The 23,637-nt window shown below is 35.0% G+C and overlaps 2 pseudogenes; both read right to left on the bottom strand.

The window, feature by feature from the left end:
- Positions 1-17,301: 17,301 nt before the first annotated feature.
- LOC125137422 (polyadenylate-binding protein 2-like) lies at positions 17,302-18,100 on the bottom strand (annotated as a pseudogene).
- Positions 18,101-21,006: 2,906 nt separating this feature from the next.
- Positions 21,007-21,742, bottom strand: LOC125137421 (olfactory receptor 5D13-like; annotated as a pseudogene).
- Between the last annotated feature and the right edge of the window lie 1,895 nt (positions 21,743-23,637).

Below are 23,637 nucleotides of genomic sequence, written 5' to 3'. Positions count from 1 at the left end.
CCCTTTGACTTCTTGTATACCTTAAGATTCCGTTTTCCTACACGAGGAAGGAGAAGGAGAAAAAGAAGAGAGCAAAGAGGAAGAGAAGAAAGTTACCCCCTCAATTGAAAGGAATTTCAAAGGAGTTTACAATGAAACTTGAAAAGTATTGGGAGCCCTTTTTTCTTAAAATCTTACAAACTTATGAATTACCTTCTTAAATAGAAATTTCAATTTGAGGGAAGCTACGACCTGCAATTGTTTTCTCAATAAAAGCAAGTAATTGCTCTGACCACTTTTTGTCTCATCCTCTACATTCACACTATTGACCCTTTAGAAGACCCCATTCTTTTTTCCCCAGATACATAGCAATAATAACATATGTTATATTTTAAATATAGGTGCATATATACACACATGTAGTTTTGTATATATAATGAATATAAAATTTGTGAATTTTGTAAATTTCACAAACCTAGGTACCCATTAAATAGCTAGGTCATATGTCTTGCAGTGTTTTCAGAGCTAGAATTACCCACAATATCAAAATTGGTACTATGTGTTTTGCATTTACTAAAAGACACTATGTGCATCTATTGATTAACTCATAAATTAAGATCCCATTTATTAAGTTGTGAGTTTCATAAATACCTCCAAAGAAATTCTAATGATGTCCCTTAGGTGATTTCTTGATAAAGTCTTCAGGGATAAAGCCCCCATGTTAGTTGTTCAGGAATAAATCCTCCTATTTGGGGACCTTCAGGGAGGCTAAGATTAACCCTTCATAGGTTAATTCTGACAGGTCTGAAAATCAGAAACTCATTGGAAATATTGATTTCTAACTATTTATTCTTTGGAACAAAATGGAATTAGTAGTAACTATAAGAAATGCCACATTAAGATAAAAAAGTAAGCAGACCCCAGACTCTTTCTGCCAAAGACAGCTGAGGACTTGTGCTGAGAAGGTCAGGCAAGTCTTGCAACCATACCCGCCTTTAGTTACAAGATCATTTCACAATATAGCTATGATTTAGAGTAGCTTACATGTGGAGTGTTAGATAATTTGGGGGATTTAAAGAGTTTATATATTATATGGAGCTCCTGTTGTGGATCAGTGGGTTAAGAACCATATAAAGTATGAGGATGTGTGTTTGATCCTTGGCCTCAATCAGAGGGTTAAGGATTTGGCATTGCCACAAGCTGTAGTGTAGGTCACAGATGCAGTTTAGATCCAGCATTTCTGTGACTATGGAGTAGGCCCGCAGCTGCAGCTCTGATTTGACCCATAGCCTAAGAACCTCCATATGGCACAGGTGTTGCCTTAAAAAGAAAAAAAAAAGTTCATACATTATAATGTATGGCATCTATGTTGTGACATAGTATGTCCATAAAAAAATAATGTTTGGCCTACTTAGTGTTGAAGGTATTAGTCACAACTCATATCTATCTGGAGATATTATAGTCCTCATGGGTTTTAGCTCTCCTTCAACACTTACCTATTGAAAAATCTCCTCTTTCTTTCATTCCAAATGCTTTTCTTTTTTTCCCTTTCACTCTTACTTAAATTTCTTAAAAACCTGTGCAATTCTTGTTTCATTTCTAAATTATTTTAACTTTAAAGAAAACAGTGAAAAAGTCTTCTTGCATCATATCTCATTTACCAAAGAGATTAATTGCTTAATTATAATTTGTTGAATATATTAATAGTGGTTATTTGGAACATATAATGATCATTAACCAAAAGTCACTTCACATCTCAATTTGTAAATTGGAATAATAATATATGTCCTGCCTCTCTCTCAAGTCATTGTAGACATCAAACTAGATAGTCATAAAACAACTATTCATTAGTGTTTAACATATTTTGTAATTAGTCACTGTTAGCTGTGCAGTGAACCAAACATTCAATACCCCTGCCCTCTTGGCATCCAGATTCTGCTAAAAGTCAGTAGTGTTGCACATGACACTGCTAGGAAGAAAAATATTTAAAAAAAAGGAATTTTATGGGCAGGAAGTTCAAATTTAAATAGTAACATCAACAAAAATTCATGAAAGATGATTTTTTGAACAACAAACTTAAGGAGGACAACAAGCGATAAGGCATTTTTAAGAAGAGTGTTCTAGAAGAGATAAATATCAGAACTACCATATGAAATAGCAATTCCTCTCCTGTGTATATACCTGAAAAAAAAAACAAAAATAATAATTGGAAGAGATACATACACCTCAATGTTCCTATCACCATTATTTATAATTATTAAAGTATGGACACAGTCTAAGTTTCTATCAACAGATGAATGGATAAAGAAGATGTGGTATATATTTGCTATACAATACTACTTAGTCATACAAAGGAACAAAATTTTTGCCATTCCCAGCAATATGGATAGACTTGGAGCGTACAATACTAAGTGAAGTAAGTCATACAGAGAAAGACAAATACTGTAATATATCACTTATGTATAGAACCTAAAGGATACAACAAACTAGTGAATAAAACAAAAAAGAAGCCAATTCACAAACAGAGAAAAAATTAATTGTTACCAGTGGGGAGCTGGAAGAGGACAATATATAGGGATAAGAGAAAAAAGGGTTATTATAGGATTAAATGAAATCATGTCTTTGAAACGACATTTTTAAAGCACTTTAGAATTTAAAGGATCTTTCTCTCAATAAAAAATTAAAATAAATATTATATGAAATTTATATTTAAAGACACCATATAGGATATTTCTTTGGAAATTGTAGGCATGTGGGTGTGTAGAGTGCATGCAGAACAGTGTGGAAAATCATAATTTCAACTTGAAATTTGGACGAATTATATTTTAGGTTTTCTTTTTCTTTCATAATGAAACTATCACCTCTCATATACCCAGAGCTCTTATTAATGTCCTTTCTGATGAACATGGATGTCTTGGGCAGGTCAGACATGAGCAGCATTCTTAAATAGACAAGTTGATTGACAAACACCATTTATGTAGGTAATTTATTTGATGCCTCAAAAAAAAAAAGCAAACAAACCCCAAACCCTAAGAGGTAGGGACTTGCTCCTAAGGTTTCAGCTAAAGAGAGAATCCACTAATGAAGTAGTGATGGACTAACTCACCTTGTGCCACATGGCGAGCAAGTGGCAGGATAGGATTTGAATTCTTGCTTTCACATACCCAGTTGATCTATTTTTCTTTTTATTTAGCTTTTTTTTTTCCCTACTATACAGCGTGGTGACCCAGTTACACATATATGTATACATTCTTTTGTCTCACGCAATCATGCTCTATCATAAGTGACTGGACACGGTCCCTAGTGCTACAAAGCAGAATCTCATTACTAATCCATTCCAAAGGCAATAGTCTGCATCTCTTAACCCCAAGCTCCCAGTCCATCCACCTCCCTCCCCTCCCCCTTGGCACCTATAAGTATATTCTCCAAGTCCATGATTTTCTTTTCTGTGGAAAGGTTCATTTGTGCTGTATAGTAGATTCCAGATATCAGTGTTATTGTATGGTATTTGTTTTTCTCCTCCTGACTTACTTCACTCAGCATGAGTGTCTCTAGTTCCACCCATGTTGCTGAAAATGGCATTATTTTATTCTTTTTTATGGCTGAGTAGTATTCCATTATGTATATATGCCACTTTGTCCTAATCCAATCACCTGTCAAATGGACATTTGGGTTGTTTCCCTGTCTTGGATATTATGAATAGTGCTGCAATGAACATATGGGTGCATGTGTCTTTTTGAAGGAGTTTTGTCTGGATATATGCCCAAGAGTTGGATTGCTGGGTCATATGGTAGTTCTATGTATAGATTTCAAAGGTACCTCTATACTTTACCTCATAGTGGTTATACCAGCTTCCATTCCCACCAACAGTGCAGGAGGGTTCCCTATTCTCCACACCCCATCCAGCATTTGTTATTTGTGGACTTATTAATGATGGACTTTCTGACTGGTGTGAGATGGTATCTCCTGGTAGTTTTGATTTGCATTTCTCTAATAATCAGGGGTGTTGAGCAATTGTTGGCCATCTGTACATCTTCCTTGGAAAAATGTCTATTCAGGTCTTTTGCCCATTTTTCCATTGGGTTGTTGGATTTTTTGCTGTTGAGTTGTATAAGTTGTTTGTATATTTTAGAGATTAATCCCTTGTCTGTTGCATCATTTGAAAGCATTCTCTCCCACTCCATACATTATCTTTTTGTTTTCTTTATGATTTCCTTTGCCATGCATAAGCTTGTCAGTTTGATTAGGTCCCATTTGTTTATTTTTGCTTTTATTTCTGATGCTTTGGGAGAATGGCCAGAGAAAATATTTGTAAGGTTGATGTCAGAGATTGTTTTGCCTATGTTCTCTTCCAGGCATTTCATGGTGTCTTGTCTTATATTTAAGTCTTTCAGCCATTTTGGGTTTACTTTTGTGCTTGGTGTGAGGGCACATTCTAGTTTCATTGATTTTCATGCAGCTGTCCAGGTTTCCCAGCAATATTTTCTGAAATTACTGTCTTTTTCCCATTTTATGTTTTTGCCTTCATTGTCAAAGATTAATTGACCATAGGTGTCTGGGTTTATTTCTGGGTTCTCTATTCTGTTCCATTGGCCTGTATGTCTATTTTGGCAACACTACCACAGTATTTTGATGAATGTGGCTTTGCAATATTGCCTGAAGTCTGGGAGAGTTATGCCTTGCTTGTTTTTTGTTCATGAGAATTGCTTTAGCAATTCTGGGTCTTTTGTGCTTCCATATGAATTTTTGGATGCTTTGTTCTAGTTCTGCAAAAGATGTCATGGGTAACTGGATAGGGATTGCATTGAATCTGTAGATTGTTTTGAGTAGTACAGCCATTTTTACAATATTAATGTTTCCAACCCAGGAGCATGGAATATCTTTCCATTTCTTTACATCTTTAATTTCCTTGATTAATGTTTTATAGTTCTTAGCAAATAAGTCTTTTACCAACTTTGTTGGGTGTATTCCAATGTATTTGATTTTCTGGTGCAATTTTTAAAGGCATTCATTGCAGCACTATTCACAATATCCAAGACAGGGAAACAACCCAAATGTCCATTGACAGATGATTGGATTAGGACAAAGTGGCATATATACATAATGGAATACTACTCAGCCATAAAAAAGAATAAAATAATGCCATTTTCAGCAACATGGGTGGAACTAGAGACACTCATGCTGAGTGAAGTAAGTCAGGAGGAGAAAAACAAATACCATACAATAACACTGATATCTGGAATCTACTATACAGCACAAATGAACCTTTCCACAGAAAAGAAAATCATGGACTTGGAGAATATACTTATAGGTGCCAAGGGGGAGGGGAGGGAGGTGGATGGACTGGGAGCTTGGGGTTAAGAGATGCAGACTATTGCCTTTGGAATGGATTAGTAATGAGATTCTGCTTTGTAGCACTAGGGACCGTGTCCAGTCACTTATGATAGAGCATGATTGCGTGAGACAAAAGAATGTATACATATATGTGTAACTGGGTCACCACGCTGTACAGTAGAATTTTGACAGAACACTCTAAACCATGTATAATGGAAAAAAATAAGAATCATTATACAAATTAAATAAATAATGTCATCCAGACTACAATTAATTTAAAAGTGCTTGTTACTATAACTTGGCTTAAAATCAAATTTATCTCCATGATTAGTTATTGTAGTTACATAATATGTTATTCAATTTTCCAGTATATCAAAATAATTTAATATTGTTATTTACTATTTCATTTAAATTATATTTTTAATCATAAATATATAAAGGCTACTTAAATGTGACAGTTTTGCTGTTATATATTTAATGTTAAATTTTATATTAAAATTATTATCTAAAGCTTATATGAGTATAATTTTTTTGTATGTATTATTACTATTTGAGATGATGTTAATTTTTTTTCTCACTAAAGAGGGCTTAAATATTTATAATATCTTTGAAAAAAATCTTATTTCATCAAATACATTCAACTTACTTTTAAAATAGTCTGCTCTTTCCAAATGTAAAGGGCTTTTTAACTGATAATTGATCTCTTTGACCAGACACTTTACGTTTCCAGTTAAAATCATCATTTAGTACTCTATTTTTTGTTTTATTTAATTTTTCCCATACAGCTCTCACTAATCCACAGAATAGAAATCAAAGCACACTTCATTTCTTGGACATGAAGAGGTTGCTGAGAAATATAACTGGAGAATTGACACATATTAAATTCATTCCTATTGTGAACACTCCTTACAGAGCTTCTCTCCTATTAAAGTGAGATACTGTCATAATTTGCTGAACATGTTTTCCTTATATTCTCCTCCATATTAGATTCCTTAATCAGTGTTCAGGGTTCTGTACATGTAGTAGTTGGAAATGCCCTGATGACAAATATTGTTTTAATTCATAAATCTTACACTTTATTGATTTATTGTTATCTATATGGGCACCAGGGAAATCCAAGAGCTAGTTGTTGGATTATTATACCTAGATTAAAAATTAATTTTGGAATACTAAATATTAAGAGGAAATACTCTTCTTTTCAACCCAGTATCATATTACCTTTCCTCAATTCATTTTCACTATGAATGAAATTTTAGGTGGAAATATTATCAAACTTTATGTAGAATATTAAAGAACTTAAGTTTGCCAAATGAAATATTGTGGAAAATTCCAGGAACATAGTCCGTGTCTTCTGGGCTTCAATTTTGGGAAAAAAAATCCCAAAATTGATATTATTTAAGAAACTTCTTGGCTTGCTGCTAGTTCTTCATTTCAAAAAATAGGATTTTCTTCCTATTATTTAGTACAAAATATTTCTAAATATTTATGACTAGAAAGAGAAAATAGGTCCAAGAGAGATAACTCTTGATAGTAATATGAAAACAGTATTTGGAGCCATGCAGCATACAGAATGAAAGGCAAGTGAGGAGTGAGTGGTGAGAGAAGCTTCACTTGGGGACCAGATGTGAGAGAATAGAGCAAAGGAGTGAGAGCCCAGCCAGGCCTGAGTCCCTGCAGATGCTCATCCACGAAGTAGCTATGATGGGAAGGTGTCCTAAAACCATGTAATTGGCAGAGGCCCTATCAGTCACAAATAGAGAAGTCTTCTGATGCCATAGATGCTATAAAATATAATACTGAGGAAAAATACTATAGCATAAATGAAAATGTATCATATAATAAGAATAGCATACCAACTTAACAAAGTATGGACTTAAAAAGAAAACACACAGGTATTGGGACAACAGGGAAAACTTTAAGAAACACAAAACACAAAAATGAGAAAAATACACAGAAACAAATAAAATAATTCTACGGGGTAAAAACTTGAAATAAAAGTAAAGTTGTACTGATAAAGATGACAAAACATGAGAGCTCAGATAAAGTGCTATTTGATTTTATTAATAACCTCTATTTAAGAGTTCCCATTGTCATTGTGGTGCAGTGGTTAATGAATCTGAATAGGAGCCATGGGGTTTCAGGTTCTATCCCTGGCCTAGCTCAGTGAGTTAAGGATCCAGTGTTGCTGTGAGCTGTGGTGTAGGTTGCAGATGTGGCTTGGATCTGGCCTTGCCATGGCTGTGGCATAGGCTGGCAGCTGGGAACCTCCATAAAACTTTGATGGTTTGACTATTTGACCCTTAATTGTCCATGATTCTGGGTATTGAGATTTGTTCATAGGACGCATTTGACCAAGGACTGTGGGGAGCCAAGAAGATACAAGGAACCAAGGAAGAGAGCTTGCCTGAATGGTACAAAACTGAGGGCAGGCTCCTAATCAGAAAAAGGGGCCTGCCTGAATGGTGCAAGCTGAAGGTGGGCTTCTGGACAGGCTAGAAGTCTGTCTGTATGGTAAAAAACTGAGGGCAGGCTGAAGCCTGCCTATACAGTGAAGAGCTGAGGCCTGCCTGTATGGTGAAAAATTGAGGACAGGCTGAGGCCTGCCTGTATGGTACAATCCAAGGGCAGGCCTCAGATTACACAGCTCTCATGTTGATGTTGATGGGGAAGAATTGGGCCTTTCCTGGGAAAACAATTTCCATGTTTGTGCCAGAGAACATGGATTGTTTCTCGGGTGACCTAGTCTTTCCTGTTGTTTTATTTGTTATTCAGTTTCCCTCAGTCTTTCCTGATTATTTACATAATATTCTTATTTTCCATTCTTATTTTCCTGTGGTGATTTGTGATTTAACAAAATTACAGTAATAATATAATGAGAATTTCATTCTAAAGCACTTTTCCCTATTTAAAACCAACTTAATTAAAACATAGTGTTTATCTACTAACTAGTTATATAGTCAACTTTAGAGATAGGATTTTAATGAGGTTCATAGAAGTTGGACATATATTATTCTTGATCCAAAAAAATCCATCTGTGAGTTTTGTCCTTGATTTTAGACACTTTTAGCAGTAGCTAGCTAAGTTGATTTGTATTTTCTCACACTGTCTCCCTGACAAGGACACTTTGAAGATAGACACTAGTCTGAAGACGAGATTTTTTGTGTTTGTGACTTCTTCAGCTTGTGGGAATTGGCTGGCAGTGACATGGTTTTTTCTGGATCTCCTCTTTTCCACATGATATGCTGCACCTGTTTGCCCTTGGATGGTACTCACTAAATTTAGTTAGACTAAAGATTTTAGAACATGATGTATTGCTACTGTAACATGTGATCAAAAAACAAAACCCAATGTACTTTTAACAGTGATGTAATCTGTAGTGTAAAACTATATATATAATTAGCAATTTATGCCAATAAAACTTGAGCAGTCCAGCACCCTGATAGAAGGGACAAAGAGGCTGTCTCCGTTCTTTCACTGATGCTGACCATCTCCGATCAGGATGTACACTCCCTGGCCACCAGATCAGGCCTCCAGCAAAGTATAACTGATATGAGGGAGAAAGGAAAACCCCCAGAAAATCAGCTAAGTGATGAGGAGATTCTCAGCCTCCAGGAAAAATACTTTAGAGTGTTGATGCTAAAGATGGTGCAAGACATTGGGAATAAACTGGAGGCAAAGATGGATAACTTACAGGAAACACTGAGCAAAGAGATACAAGATATGAAACTTAAACAAGAAGAGATGCAAAATACAATAACTGAAATAAAAAATTCACTAGAAGCAGCTAACAACAGAATACAGAATTCAGAAAAACGAATAAGCGAGGTGGAGGACAGATTAGTGGAAATTACGGATGCAGAACAGAAAAGAGAAAAAAGATTGAAAACAAATGAAGAGTCTCAGAGAATTCTGGGACAACGTTAAATGCACCAACATCCATATTTTATGGGTGCCAGAAGGAGAAATGAGAGAGAAGGAGACAGAAAAAATATTCCAAGAGATAATAGCCAAAAACTTCCCTAACATGGGGAAGGAATCACTCACTCAAATCCAGGATGCACAATGAGTACCATATAAAATAAAACCAAGGAAGAATACACTGAAACACATATTAATCAAACTGGCCAAAATTAAAGACAAAGAGAAAATCTTGAAAGCAGCTAGGGAAAAGAAACAAATAACATACAAGGGAAACCCAATAAGGTTATTGGCAGATTTTTCAACAGAAACTCTGCTGGCCAGAGGGAGTGGCATGATATACTTAACATGATAAAAGGAAAAATCCTCCAACTAAGATCACTATACCCAGCAAGGCTCTCATTCAGATTTCAAAGAAAAATCAAAACCTTTACAGATAAGCAAAAGCTGAGAGAATTCAGCAACTCTAAACCAGCCTTACAACAAATACTAAAGGAACTTCTCTAGGCAGAAAAGAACAAGAAAAGAAGGAAAGAATAAAGAGCAGCAAAAACAAATCCAAAGCAATTAATAAAATGGCAATAAGAACATACATATCAATAATTACCTTAAATGTGAATGGACTAAATACACCAACAAAAAGACATAGACTGCCTGAACGGATACAAAAACAAGACCCATATATATGCTGTCTTCAAGAGACCCACTTCACTTCTGGGGAAAAAAAATTGAAAGTGAGAGGATAGAAGAAAATATTTCATGCAAATGGGGATGAAAAGAAAGCTGGAGTAGCAATACTCATATCAGAAAAAATAGACTTTAAAATGAAGAATATTTTAAGGGACAAGGAAGGACATTATATAATGATCAAAGGAAAAATCAAATAAGAAAATATAACAATTTCAAATGTCTACGCACCCAACATAGGTTCACCACAATATATAAGGCAACTGCTAACAACCTTAAAAGGTCAAATGGACAATAACACAATAAGAGTGGGGGACTTCAACACACCACTTACAGCAATGGACAGATCAACCAGACAGAAAATCAATAAGGAAACACAGGCTCTGAAGGATGCATTAAACCAGATGGACTTAATAGATATTTATAGGACGTTCCATCCAAAAGCAATAGAATACACATTCTTCTCAACTGCACATGGAACATTCTCTAAGATTGATCACATCCTGGGCTACAAGTCCAACCTCTGTAACTTTAAGAAAATTGAAATCATATTAAGCATCTTTTCCAACCACAACACTATATGACTAGAAATCAACAGGAAAAAAACACAAACACGTGGAGACTAAACAACATGCTACTAAACAACCAATGGATCACTGAAGAAACCAAAGAGGAAATCAAAATATACCTAGCAGCAAATGACAATGGAGATTTGACACTCCAAAACCTATGGGATGCAGCAAAAGCTGTTCTAAGAGGAAAGTTTATAGCAATACAAGCCCACCTCAGGAAACAAGAAAAAGCTCAAAAAAAAAAAATAAAAATAAAAACACGCTAACTTTACATCGAAAGCAGCTCGAGAGAGAAGAACAGACAAAACCTATACTTAGCAGAAGGAAAGAAATCATCAAGATCAGAGCAGAAATCAATGAAATAGAAATGAAGAAAACCATAGAAAAGATCAATGAAATGAAAAGCTGGTTCTTTGACCAGATCAACAAAATTGATAAACTCCTAGCCAGACTTATCAAGAAAAAAAGAGAGGACTCAAATCAATCAAATTAGAAATGAAAAAGGAGAAGTAACAATGGACACCACAGAAATGCAAAGGATCATAAGAGACTACTATATGCAACTATATGCCAATAAAATGGAAAACCTAGAAGAAATGGACAAATTCTTAGATAAGCACAATCTTCCAAGACTAATCCAAGATGAAACAGAAAAGATGAATGGACCCATCACAAGAACTGAAATTGAAACTGTGATTAAAAAACTTCCAACAAACAAAAGTCCAGGACCAGATGGCTTCACAGGTGAATTCTATCAAACATTTAGAGAAGAGCTAACACCTCTCCTTCTGAAACTATTTCAAAAAATTGCAGAGGAATTGACACTTCCAAACTCATTCTATGAGGCCACAATTACCTTGATACGAAAACCAAAAATACCACAACAAAAGAAAACTACAGGCCAATTTCACTGATGAACATTGATGCAAAAATCCTCACCAAAATACTAGCAAACTGCATCCAACAATACATCACAAGGATTGTACATCATGATCAAGTGGGATTTATCCCAGGGATGCAAGGGTTCTTCAATATCCACAAATCCATCATTATGACACACCACATTAACAAACTGAAGAATAAAAACCATATGATCCTCTCAATAGACGCAGAAAAAGCTTTTGACACAATACATCTCCCATTGCTGATAAAAAACCCATCAGAAAGTGGGTATAACAGGAACCTACCTCAGCATGATAAAGGCCATATATGACAAATCCACAGCAAACATCATTCTCAATGGTGAAAAGATGAAGGAATTCCTGCTGAGATCAGGAACAAGACAAAGATGTCCACTCTCGCCACTACTCTTCAACATAGTTCTGGAAGTCCTAGCCACAGCAATCAGAGAAGAAAAAGAAATAAAAGGAACCCAAATTGGAAAGGAAGAAGTAAAACTATCATATTTGCAGATGACATGATACTATACCTAGAAAATCCTAAAGACTCTACCAGAAATCTGTTAGAGCTCATCCACGAATTTGGCAAAGTCACAGGATACAAAATTAATACACAGAAATCAATGGTATTTCTATACACTAACAACAAAGGATCAGAAGGAGAAATTAGAGAAGCAATCCCATTTACCATCACATCCAAAAGAATAAAATACCTATGAGTACCTACCTAAAGAGAAAAAAAAACCTGTACTCTGAAAACTATAAGACCCTGATGAAGGAAATCAAAGATGACACAAATAGATGGAAAGATACACCATGCTCGTGGATTGGAAGAGTTAATATTATCAAAAAGACTATACTACCTAAAGCAATCTACAGATTCAATGCAGTCCCTATCAAATTACCGAGGACATTCTTCACAGAACTCAAACAAAATATTTTAAAGTTTGCTTGGAAGCACAGAAGACCCAGAATAGCCAAACACATCCTGAAAAAGAAAAAATGGAGCTGGAGGAATCAGGCTCCCAGACTTCAGACTATACTACAAAGCAACAATCATCAAAACCATATGGTACTGGCACAAGGACAGACATATAGAGCAGTGGAATAGGATAGAAAGCCCAGAATTCAACCCATGCACCTACAGCCAACTCATCTATGACAAAGGAGGCAAGGATATACAATGGAGAAAGGAAAGCTTGTTCAATAAGTGGTGCTGGGAAAACTGGACAGCCACATGGAAAAGAATGATATTAGAACACTCCCTAATACCATACACAAAAATAAACTCCAAATGGATTAAAGACCTAGATATAAGACCAGACACTATAAAACTCCTAGAGGAAAACATAGGCCAAACACTCTCTGACATAAATGTCAGCAACATCTTCTCAGATCCACCTCTCAGAGTATTGACAATAAAAACAGACATAAACAAATGGGACCTAGTCAAACTTCAAAGTTTCTGTACAGCAAAGGAAACCCTAAGCAACACAAAAAGACAACCCATTGAATGGGAGAAAATCTTTGCAAGTGAGTCAACTGCCAAGGGATTAATCTCCAAAATTTATAAATGACTTCTGCAGCTCCATACCAAAAAAACAAAAAACCCCATCCAAAAATGGGCAGAAGATCTAAACAGACAGTTCTCTGAAGAAGACATACAGGTTGCCAAGAAACATGAAAAGATGTTCAACATCACTCATGATTAGAGAAATGCAAATCAAAATGACGCTGAGGTATCACCTTACACCAGCCAGAATGGCCATCATCAAAAAGTCTACAAACAATAAGTGCTGGAGAGGGTGTGGACAAGAAGGAACCCTAGTACACCGTTAGTGGGATTGTAAATTGGTGCAACCACCATGGAAAGCAGTATAGAGATTCATCAGAAAACTAAAAATAGAATGACCACTTGATCCAGCAATCCCACTCCTGGGCTCTACCCAGAGAAAACCACGACTCGCAAAGACGCATGTACTGTGATGTTCATTTAAGCACTGTCTTCAATAGCCAAGACATGGAAACACCCTAAATATCCATTGACAGAGGAGTGGATCAAGAAGATGAGGTCCATATACACAATGGAATATTGCTCAGTCATTAAAAAGAACGAAATACTGGAATTTTTAGCAACATGGATGGACCTAGAAATTATCATGCTAAGTGAAGTCAGCCTTAAAAAATACCTTATGTAAAAGCATTTACATGAAAGTCTCATTCAAAAATGCAGCCTTATAATACACAATTTCAGATAACATATGTAATGATTTTGGATAATTGAAAAGGCTATACATATGTTACATCTGTTTCTGGTGTTCATGATTTTGGAGTTATTATTTCATTCTGAAGATAAAATTTCAGGAGTTCCTGTCATGGCTTACTGGTAAAAAAAAAAAGAATGAAAGAAAACAACTAGTATCCATGATGATGAGGGTTTGATCCCTGGCCTTACTCAGGGGGCAAATGATCCTGCATTGCCCTGAACTGGGTTGTAGGTTGCAGACATGGCTCAGATCTGTCATTGTTGTGGATATGGTTTACAGAAGCAAAAGCTCTGATTTGACCCCTGGCCTGGGAATTTCCATATGCCACAGGTGCAGCCATCAAAAAAAGACAAAAAAAATTAAGAAATTAAAAGTAAACTTTCATATGAATTTCTTTTAATGAATGTCTAATATATAGTAAGAACTCAGTTTATTGACTTCACAGTGTGAAATCATTCACTTAAGTGACTTTGTCACTGAGGAAAATAAAAGTTGAATTTAACCCACCCTGTAAGACCATGAATTAATTTTAGAGCATCCAGCTGTTTTGTTGCACTGCTTAGCCTAGCTGCCACTAGTTATTTCAGCATTTAAAAGAAACCTTAAAAACTAAAAATAATTTTATTTGTAATGAAGGTTTTATTTATTTTTTAATGGCTACAACTTCAGTATATGGAGTTCCCATGCTAGGGGGTCAAATCTGAGCTGAAGCTTCAGGCCTTTGCTATAGCCACAGCAACTCCAGATCCAAACCACATCTGCAACCTATGTCAATGCCTGCAACAATACCAGAAACTTAAGCCCTGAGCAAGGCCAGGGATCAAACCTGCATCCTCATGGAGACTAGATAAGGTTTTTAACTTGCTGAGCCTCAAAGGAAAGTCCTGAAAGTATTCTTGTAAATACTGTTTTTTTAGTTTTTTAATTTTTATTTTTTAGATAAGGCACTTTATGCCAATTTAGGAAAAAGAGATCCCTATGAAACAATCAGTATCCACGGGCTTGATTTTATCATTGTGCACCTGTTAATGTAATTTGAATCAGAGGAAACAATTGTATCCACATGGTTTCCCTGTGTAGGATACAGTGAATAGGTTTTCTCCTTCCTAGTTTACCTTCAGGGAATTTTTTGTCTAAGGTCTAAAGAAGATGTGGAATATTCTTAAAAAAAGTGGGGATGGAGACTGAGGATTAATGATTTCCCAATAAACGTGGAAGTGTACTTTCTTAAGGCTAAGTTTTCTCTGGTGTTAGTGGCCCTTCCCTGTGAACTAATGAAACCATGGTATTCTAGCTTGCTCAATTTCATGTGTAGTCATGGAAACCAAGGCCAGGAAAGAAGAAATGGTTTGACTAAACCCTGTGATTGGAAAGTTAATCAAGAAACAATTTCTTTTTCTAACTATTTTTGAGTGTTTACATTTATTTTGCCAAGTATCTGACTATAAATAAACCAGGCCAATTCCAGGAGCATATATCTGGGAGGGTGTTTTTTTTTTTTTGGATAGTCCAAGTACAATGTTAAGTGCAAAGGCCATAATATCAGATCTACATTCAATGTGACACTGAAAGAGTTATTTACAAAAAGATAGATGTCTAAATATGAAAACTAAGTGGAAAGACTGAAATTGAACATAATGCACTAAGTGTACTATGGCTGGCTTATTGGATTGTGATTGTGATTTTCTCTTTGTGAATTTTGGAAGTCATGTTTTCCCTGATGAATACAAAATATGTCAGATAATAGGTTGATTGCTACAGTTATTTTTCTAAGATCAGAATATCAGCATAATTTAATGTTCCTATATGATTTAACAATTCAAATAAATTACATTCTAAATTAGAAATAAAGGATTTTCTTTAAATTGTCTTGTTTGTAGTTCAGGACAAACACCTCAGTCAAAATTCTCTGAGGTGTGATTCCCCAAAGTCACTCAGGTAGATGCAAAGTCACTCAGCATGATCCCAAATTTATTTGAAAGTCTGGTTCACTCTATGTTGTCCAAATTTATTGTTTTAATGAGAAAAATATAATTATCTTGAAGTCTTTACTGGAATACACTTCGGAAGATATTTTGATACCCTAGTATTATAAGCTACAATTTTTTAATGAAAGTTGTGTTTTAGAAATAATTTTCAAGAATCTTATTTAAATCAAAGATCTCAGTCAATAAATCTAGAAAGAATATCTGTGTTCTGGTGAGTTGTTAAACTAAGTGTAATACTTTAATTCTGATGTGGGAAAATCTGAAATCAGTAATATTTTTGGTAGAGAAACACATTTGCAAATCCAGTAGCAGTACAATGCTATATACTTAATTCAGTTAAGAATAAAAATATGAGTTACAGAATTCTATTTCTTACATCTTTAAGATTCTTGGAATGCAGTTGTCTTTGAGTGTTCCTTCTGTAACTTACTTGATGGATATTCAAGTAATATTACCTATTCTCTCAATTTTAAAAAAATATTTTAGGACAATGATAAAAATAATTTCATAAAACTGTAGAGAAATATGTCAGACCTTGATTTAAAATTTTGAGTTTAAAACCATGTGGGGGAAACAAGTTTGAGCAGTAAAGGAACTTGGAGTTATGGATTAATTACCAATGCTGTCTGGAAGAGTTTTGCCAGGAAGTTGATGTTAAAAAGTAGTGGTGCTTAATATTTGATGGGAGTAAAGGACAATGTGGTCAATGTGATGAAGATATGAAGTTATAAAAATGTGTTTTATGCAAAAATAATCAAAATAACTGGTATGAGTTAAAAAAAAGGAGTATCATTTAGAGTCTGGGTGATATAGTGACCTTTGAGATTATGGAAACCCAGACAGAAGGGTTAAGATTTCAAGTAATTTGTAAGGAGGTAAGTTTGAAAATGTGTAAGGATTTAAGCACAATTCTACAATAAAATTTAATGAAAGATAGTCCTGAATGGTAGATGTAGGCAGGCTAAATAAATATGACTGCTACCTAAGTGAGTAGATGGTGGGAGCTAGGGATAAATATGGCAGAACATGTTGGAGAATACTTTCATTTATCCTAACTGCCTTTCTCAAAACCTGAACCTGAGAAGAAAAGCAAATCAAAGAAATCCAGATTAAGATAGGGTAGAAAAATGGAGAAAAGAAGGTTTATGCATGGCTGGTTTGAGATGATAGTATAAATATGTATCCAAGAATAAAGCATTAGAAAAGAATCAGTTAAAGACAGCTATTTCCTCTATGCCTCTGCAATATCTTTTCTATGTCATATTTTCTATTTTTGCTGCTTCATATTTCTAAAGTTACAACTGGTGCTGCATTCTAGATTATTTTGCAATCATATTTTTGAATCAAATTATACTTATTTAAAAACAGAATTAGACATATAAGAGAATAAATTAAATCTGAGCTTACATTTGCTAGATGTTCAATTTAATCTTAGATGTTTAAAAAACAGCTATCTAAATTTATGCCTTATATAAAATTGTACAATAAAAACAAATATAAATGCTTACACTGTAGTATTATTTCAATAGATAAGGGAATGTGTTGCAGATTGATTAAACTACTTGTCAGAGATACATATTGATAGTTGTCTGAGGCCAAATTTGAACCTAAGTTGACCATATTACAAAGCCTAAGATCCTAATACACACTTTTTTTTTTAGTAAGGAGAATATGATGACATCTCTCTAGCCCAGCCCCTGTAGATGTGACCCTGTGGCCTGCTGTTAAAACCACTGTAGAGTCCAGAGCAGAAACTCTTATAGCTTATGGTTGAGGCACAGTATCCCACTCATGGAAAACCTGGGTCTGTAATGCTGATGCCTGTCCTATTGGCTCATTTGGGATCACCTTGATTTGTTTTCCTCTGAATAGGGACTAATCTAAGGCCAGGCAAGTCCTCACTGATTCTTTGTTTGAGAATTTTATATATGCAAACCCTTTGAGATGGCCACTAAATTTGTCACAGAGTATAGTAACACAGTTGAATGAACAAGAGCCAAGAAAATGTGCTTCCAGCTCTTTGGATGTTGTGCCATAGTCAACATTGCCAACAAAGACAGATGGAGCATCACCCTCCATCTTCTCCTCAATGGAAATGATAACCAGGCCAGTATTGCCTGGAGGTGGGCTCATAATCATCTGCTTCTCTACCTCCTTCTCTAGCTCATTTAGCTTCTCAGCTTCTCCCCGACTGGAGCTTTGATCACCTCCACCTCAGGGTGCTCCATGGTCCCCTCGGTGACACTCAAACAGTGCTGGCTCCTCTTCCTGGCTTCCAGGGGTTCCTAAGTCAGGCCTCAGGCCAGGAGCTCCCCCTGAGGGCATGGGGTGTGGTTGGCTCCTCTTCAGGGCTCAGGCTCTGATTTGTACTCCAGCAGCAGCATCTCAGGCTCCAGTTCCTCAGACTCCAAGCCATACTCATTGTCCCCTGGGCACCCCCGGACACCCCTCCCCATCCTCCCTGCCCTTCCCACTGGCCCCTCAGCCCCTGATGCTACTGCTTCCACTGCCATTGCTGCAGCTCCGAATGGGTGTAATTTATTTATTATGTAATTAAATCATAAAATCAATATGGGAAAAGATCAACAGTCAAATAAAATACATAAAATCATCACTAGATAATTCATGAAAAAGGAATACATACCACTTTAAACATGTAAGTAGATGCCAAAATTCAATTATATATATTTATTTATTTGTAATTAAAATATACAAATGAAATAATTTGTTTAATCAAAATTTCATGTATCATAAAAGTTCATTAGGCATGTGTTGTTCAGAATGTGGTCAAAAAGGTTTTTTCCAGGCTGAAGGGAATGGTAAGTTTGGTCAAGGTCATGAACTGTATATTGGCAATGCTATGAACATGGGCAATTTCAATACATATACCAAATGACTCAGCAATTCCACTTCTAGGAACTCACCCTTAGAAAATTTCAAAAAGATTTCTTTGCAGAATTATTTCTCCCAGAAAAAGACTGAGGATAACATAAAGAGGACTGGATACACCAATCTTAATATGACTTTGTACAATAGTTAAGCAGGTGAAGAAACAGAATGAGTTATGTCTACACAGACTGGCATGTAAAGATTTTCAGGAGGCTGAGAAGTAGAATGCAAAAAATAGTCATAAAGGCAAACCCATATATGTAAATATATTTATTTTTGCAAAATTATTACTTAAAGAATTTTAGAAACAGACTAGAGTGACTGCCTCTTGAAGAAATAGAAGACTCTGGTTTGGGATGTTAGGAAGCTTATTTTACAATATTGCATTTTGCATAAATTCAATTTTTATTGTATCAATATTATCAAAATGATTTTACTACACAAGGCAATTTATACATTCAATGCAATCCCTATTGACTTACTAAGGACAATTTCCATAGAACTAGAACAAAATATTTTAAAGCTTGTTTGGACACACAAAAGAACGAGAATAGCCAAAGCCGTCTTGAGAAAGAAAAATGGAGCTGAAGGAATCAGGTTCCCAGACTTCAGACTATGCTACAAATCTACAGTTATCAAAACCATATGGTACTCACACAAAGACAGAAATATACATCAGTAGAACAGGATTAAACCCAAGTACCTACAGTCAACTAATCTGTGACAAAGGAGACAAGAATATACAATGGAGAAAAGACAGTCCCTTTAATAAGAGGTGCTGGGAAATCTGGACAGCTAGATTTAAAAGAATGAAATTAGAACACTTCCTAACACTATACACAAAAATAAACTCAAAATGGATTAAAGACCTAAATTTAAGACCAGACACTATAAAACTCTTAGAGGAAAACATAGCCAAACACTCTCCGACATAAGCTACAACAATATCTTCTCAGATCTACCCTCTATAGTAATGAAAATAAAATAAAAAATAAACAAATAGGACCTAATTAAACTTAAATGTTTTTGCAAAGCAAAGAGAACCCTAAACAAAATGAAAAGACAACCCACGCAATAGGAGAAAATATTTGCCAATGAAGCAACTGACAGGGGATTAATCTCCAAAGTTTATAAACACCTCCTGCAGCTCAATACCAATAATAATAATAACAACAATAACAAATAAACAACCCCATCACAAAATGGGAAGATCTAAACAGACAATTCTCCAGAAAGACATATGATTGCCAAAAAAAACCACATGAAAAGATGTTCAACATCACTAAATATTAGAGAAATGCAAATCAAAACCACTATGAGATATCAGCTTACACCAGCCAGAATGACTATCATCAAAACATCTACAAACAATAAATGTTGGAGAGGGAACATTTGGAGAAAAGGAAACCCTAATATACTATTGGTGGGAATGTAAATTTGTGCAACAACTGTGGAAAACAGTATGGAAATTCCTCAGAAATCTAAAAACAGAATTATCATTTGATCCAGCAATCCCACTCCTGGGCATCTACCCAGAGAAAAACATGACTCAAAAAGATACATGTACTACAATGTCCATTGTAGCACTATACACAATAGCCAAGACATGGAAAGAACCTAAATGGTCATCAATAGAGGAGTAGATAAAGAAGATGTTGTGCATATACAAAATGGAATATTAGTCATTAAAAGGAAAGAAATAATGGCATTTGCAGCAATGTGGATGGACATAGAAATTATTAAGCTAAGTGAAGTTAGTGAGACACCAACATCATATGCTATCACTTATATGTGGAATCTTTAAAAAGGACACAATGAACTTCTTTGCAGAACAGATACTAACTCACAAAATTTGAAAAACTTATGGTTTCCAAAGGAGAAATATTTGGGCTGGGGGGATGCACTGGGTGTTTGAAATGCTATAATATTGGGTTGTGATGATTGTTGTACAACAATAAATGTAATATAATTAATTGAGTTAAAATTAACTTACACAATTTTTATAAAATAAATAGTAAAGGATTCATTAAGTGTAACCTGAAATAATTGTCAAAGCCATCTCTGGGGTATGAGTTTTCTGGTGACAATTCCAGAGAATCATCTGAGACCTTCACTTATCTGATAAGCTGGGAATCAGCTTTACTTTGGAAACAGACATATAAAATTATACTGTACATGGTAAAGTGTTTAAAATAATTTATAAATATGACAAATAATAGTCAAATAATTTTATTTTTTATATTTGGGTTTATATGTTGTTTACAGTTATTCTTCTAATCATTCATGTGTGCAACAATCAATAATCAACAGTCAATAAATGTCTTACTATAGATATATTTACTAAAAGTCTGTTGCTTAAAAGATTTGAATTTGAATAACTTATTCTACTACAAGAGTTGAACAATATGAAGCATAGGAAATCACATTATCTTCAGAAACAATATAATGAATCTCACAATATTATGTTGAGTGACTATGTAAATTTGTGACTTAGTTTACTGAATGTGTTATTCACACCTTTATTTTGAAGGCTATAGATCAAGGGGTTCAGCACAGGAATCACCACTGTGTAAGATGCAAAAGCCACTTTAACTGTGGGCCAAGAAGTTTTAGGGTTAGAGATCCAGTAAAGGAAAATGATGTTTCCATGTAAGATGGTGATAGCTGTCAGGTTGAGGCACAGGTAGAAAAGGTTTTCTGGTGTCCACTTGCAGAAGGCATACTCATAACAGTGATAAAAATGAGTGTATATGATGTCAGAATAATCATCAGGCTACATGATTCATTGAATATGTCAATAATAAGACATAGCCTCTGACTGATATAGGGTTTTGAGCAGGAGACAGAAAAATTACAGAGTGGTGACAGGATTATTCATGATGTTAGACTCATGATAAGATAATGTTAAGAAGAAAATATGTTAAGTGTCAGGGAACACACTTTACCCCATACGTAAGACCCAGCCACTAGCAGAACACAAAGCTTCTGACATATGGCAGTGATATAAAGAAAGGGGTTACAGATGGCCACACAACCATTGTAGATCATCACTGCTAACATGAAATTTCTGTTATTCCAAATATGCAAACAAAACAAAATTGCACAATACACCCAGAGAAGGAGATGTTTCTGTCCTCCACAAGCAAGTTCTCCAACCACTTTGGTGGAACTGTGATAGAATAATGGAAATCTACAAAGGACAAATGACTAAGGAAAACACATGATCATGTGGACTTTTGAATTGATCTTGAAGATGATTACCATGACCAGATTCCTCACCAGAGTGACTGCGTAGATAGACAAGAAAAACAGGAAGAGTGGAACCTGGATTTCTGGATATTCTGAAAAACCCAGAAGATTATTTGTGGGTATGATACTCTGATTTCCTTCTCATAACATCATGACCTCTGTTGGGTAAAGAATGAAAAGTTATTCCTAAAAAATAAACATTAATAGAAAAGAGAAACAGAGAAGGAGGAAACTTTATATGTCTCATTGATGTTGACAGAGAACAGTGATTTTCGGAGTTCCCATCGTGTCTCATAGTGGCTAAGAATCTGAGTAGTATCCATGAGGATGCAGGTTCTATCCCTGGCCTCATTTAGTGGATTAAGCAAATGGCATTGCCACAAGATTCAGTGTAGTTTGCAGATGTGGCTTGGATCCTGCATTGTTGTGGCTGTGGCTGTGGCTAGGCTGGCAGCTGCAGTTCCTATTCAACCCATAGCCTGGGAACTTCAATATGCTGCAGGTGAGGTCCTCAAAAGACACAAAAAAAGCAAAGAGAGAGAAAAAGAAGAGTGGTTTTCCAAGTATGGTCCTCAATAGAGCAGCAGCAGGAGCACCTAAGAATTGTTAGAGATGCAAATTCTCCAGTATCATTGCTAAATTCCAAAATCAAAAACTCTAGAATGGAGTCTGCAATTTATGGTTTAACTAGATTTCCAGGTGATATCGATGAATGATAAATTATGAGAATCACTAAAATATGTACTAATTATCCTGTTGTCTAAAATTCAGTCTTTATTACTATTTTTATTACAGAACTGACATATAAATTTAGACAAAAAATAAATTATAGAAAACAAATGCAAAAGAGGTAAAACAGAATCAAAGGGTAGCTTGTTATTGTTCTAAGAATGACACTAACAAAGGTCCCCTAGTTGCTCAGTGGTAATGAACTCAACTAGTATCCATAAGGATGCATGTTCAATCCTTGGCCTCATTCCCTGGGTTAAGGATTTGATGTTGCCATGAGCTGCGGCTTGGATGTAGTGTTACTATGGCACAGGCCATAAGCTGTAGCTCCTATTTGAACCCCCAAGCCTGGGAACTTCCATAGGCCACAGGCACTGTCCTAAAAACGACACACACACAAAAAAAAAAAAAGAAAGAAAAGGAAGAAGAACTACAAAATGATCCAGACAACACATGACATTGCAAATAGTGTCAGATAAATCTTAGTATAAATTTTTATGTTTTTGATTTTTTTCAGACATTATAAATAATTAAATACTCATAGAATGTATGAGTTTGGATAAATCTAAAATTGTATCTAGTCCCATGCCTTCCAGCTAGTGCTTAAAAGTTGATTACAGAAACTTACTTATGAAATGATCATGTAGTTGCCATCAAAACCTCCATTAATGGTACACTGCCTCTTGATGAAATTTTATGGGTCTTTCTTTGAGATTTTATTTAGCATTTTAATTTTTAATTATATTTAATTAATTTAATTGCACTAATTACATATTAATGTGTTTTTAGGTCATCGATTCTGATATATATTTTAATATTAATAAATATATACAATATAAAATATATGTAATCTTTTGAGCAATAGAACAGACATGTATTAATTTACCAACAATGTTTTCATACAAGATATGTCCTAAGATACAATGAACATTACATTTTTTTCAGCCAGTAAGAAATAATACCACTTTATGATGAGACAAATTTAAGGAAGATAAGGAGGTGAAAGCAGTTAGGACATAGAATAAATGACTGCAAGATATAAACATAAAACTGCCACAAAATTATATGGATGATTCTATTCCATCTTACTAGTTTTTTTTTTGGATCAAGTGTTGGTCTCTAGATA

This window comes from Phacochoerus africanus, chromosome 10 (assembly GCF_016906955.1).
Source record: "Phacochoerus africanus isolate WHEZ1 chromosome 10, ROS_Pafr_v1, whole genome shotgun sequence".
NCBI lineage: Eukaryota > Metazoa > Chordata > Mammalia > Artiodactyla > Suidae > Phacochoerus > Phacochoerus africanus.
This window is presented reverse-complemented; position numbering and strand designations above follow the sequence as displayed.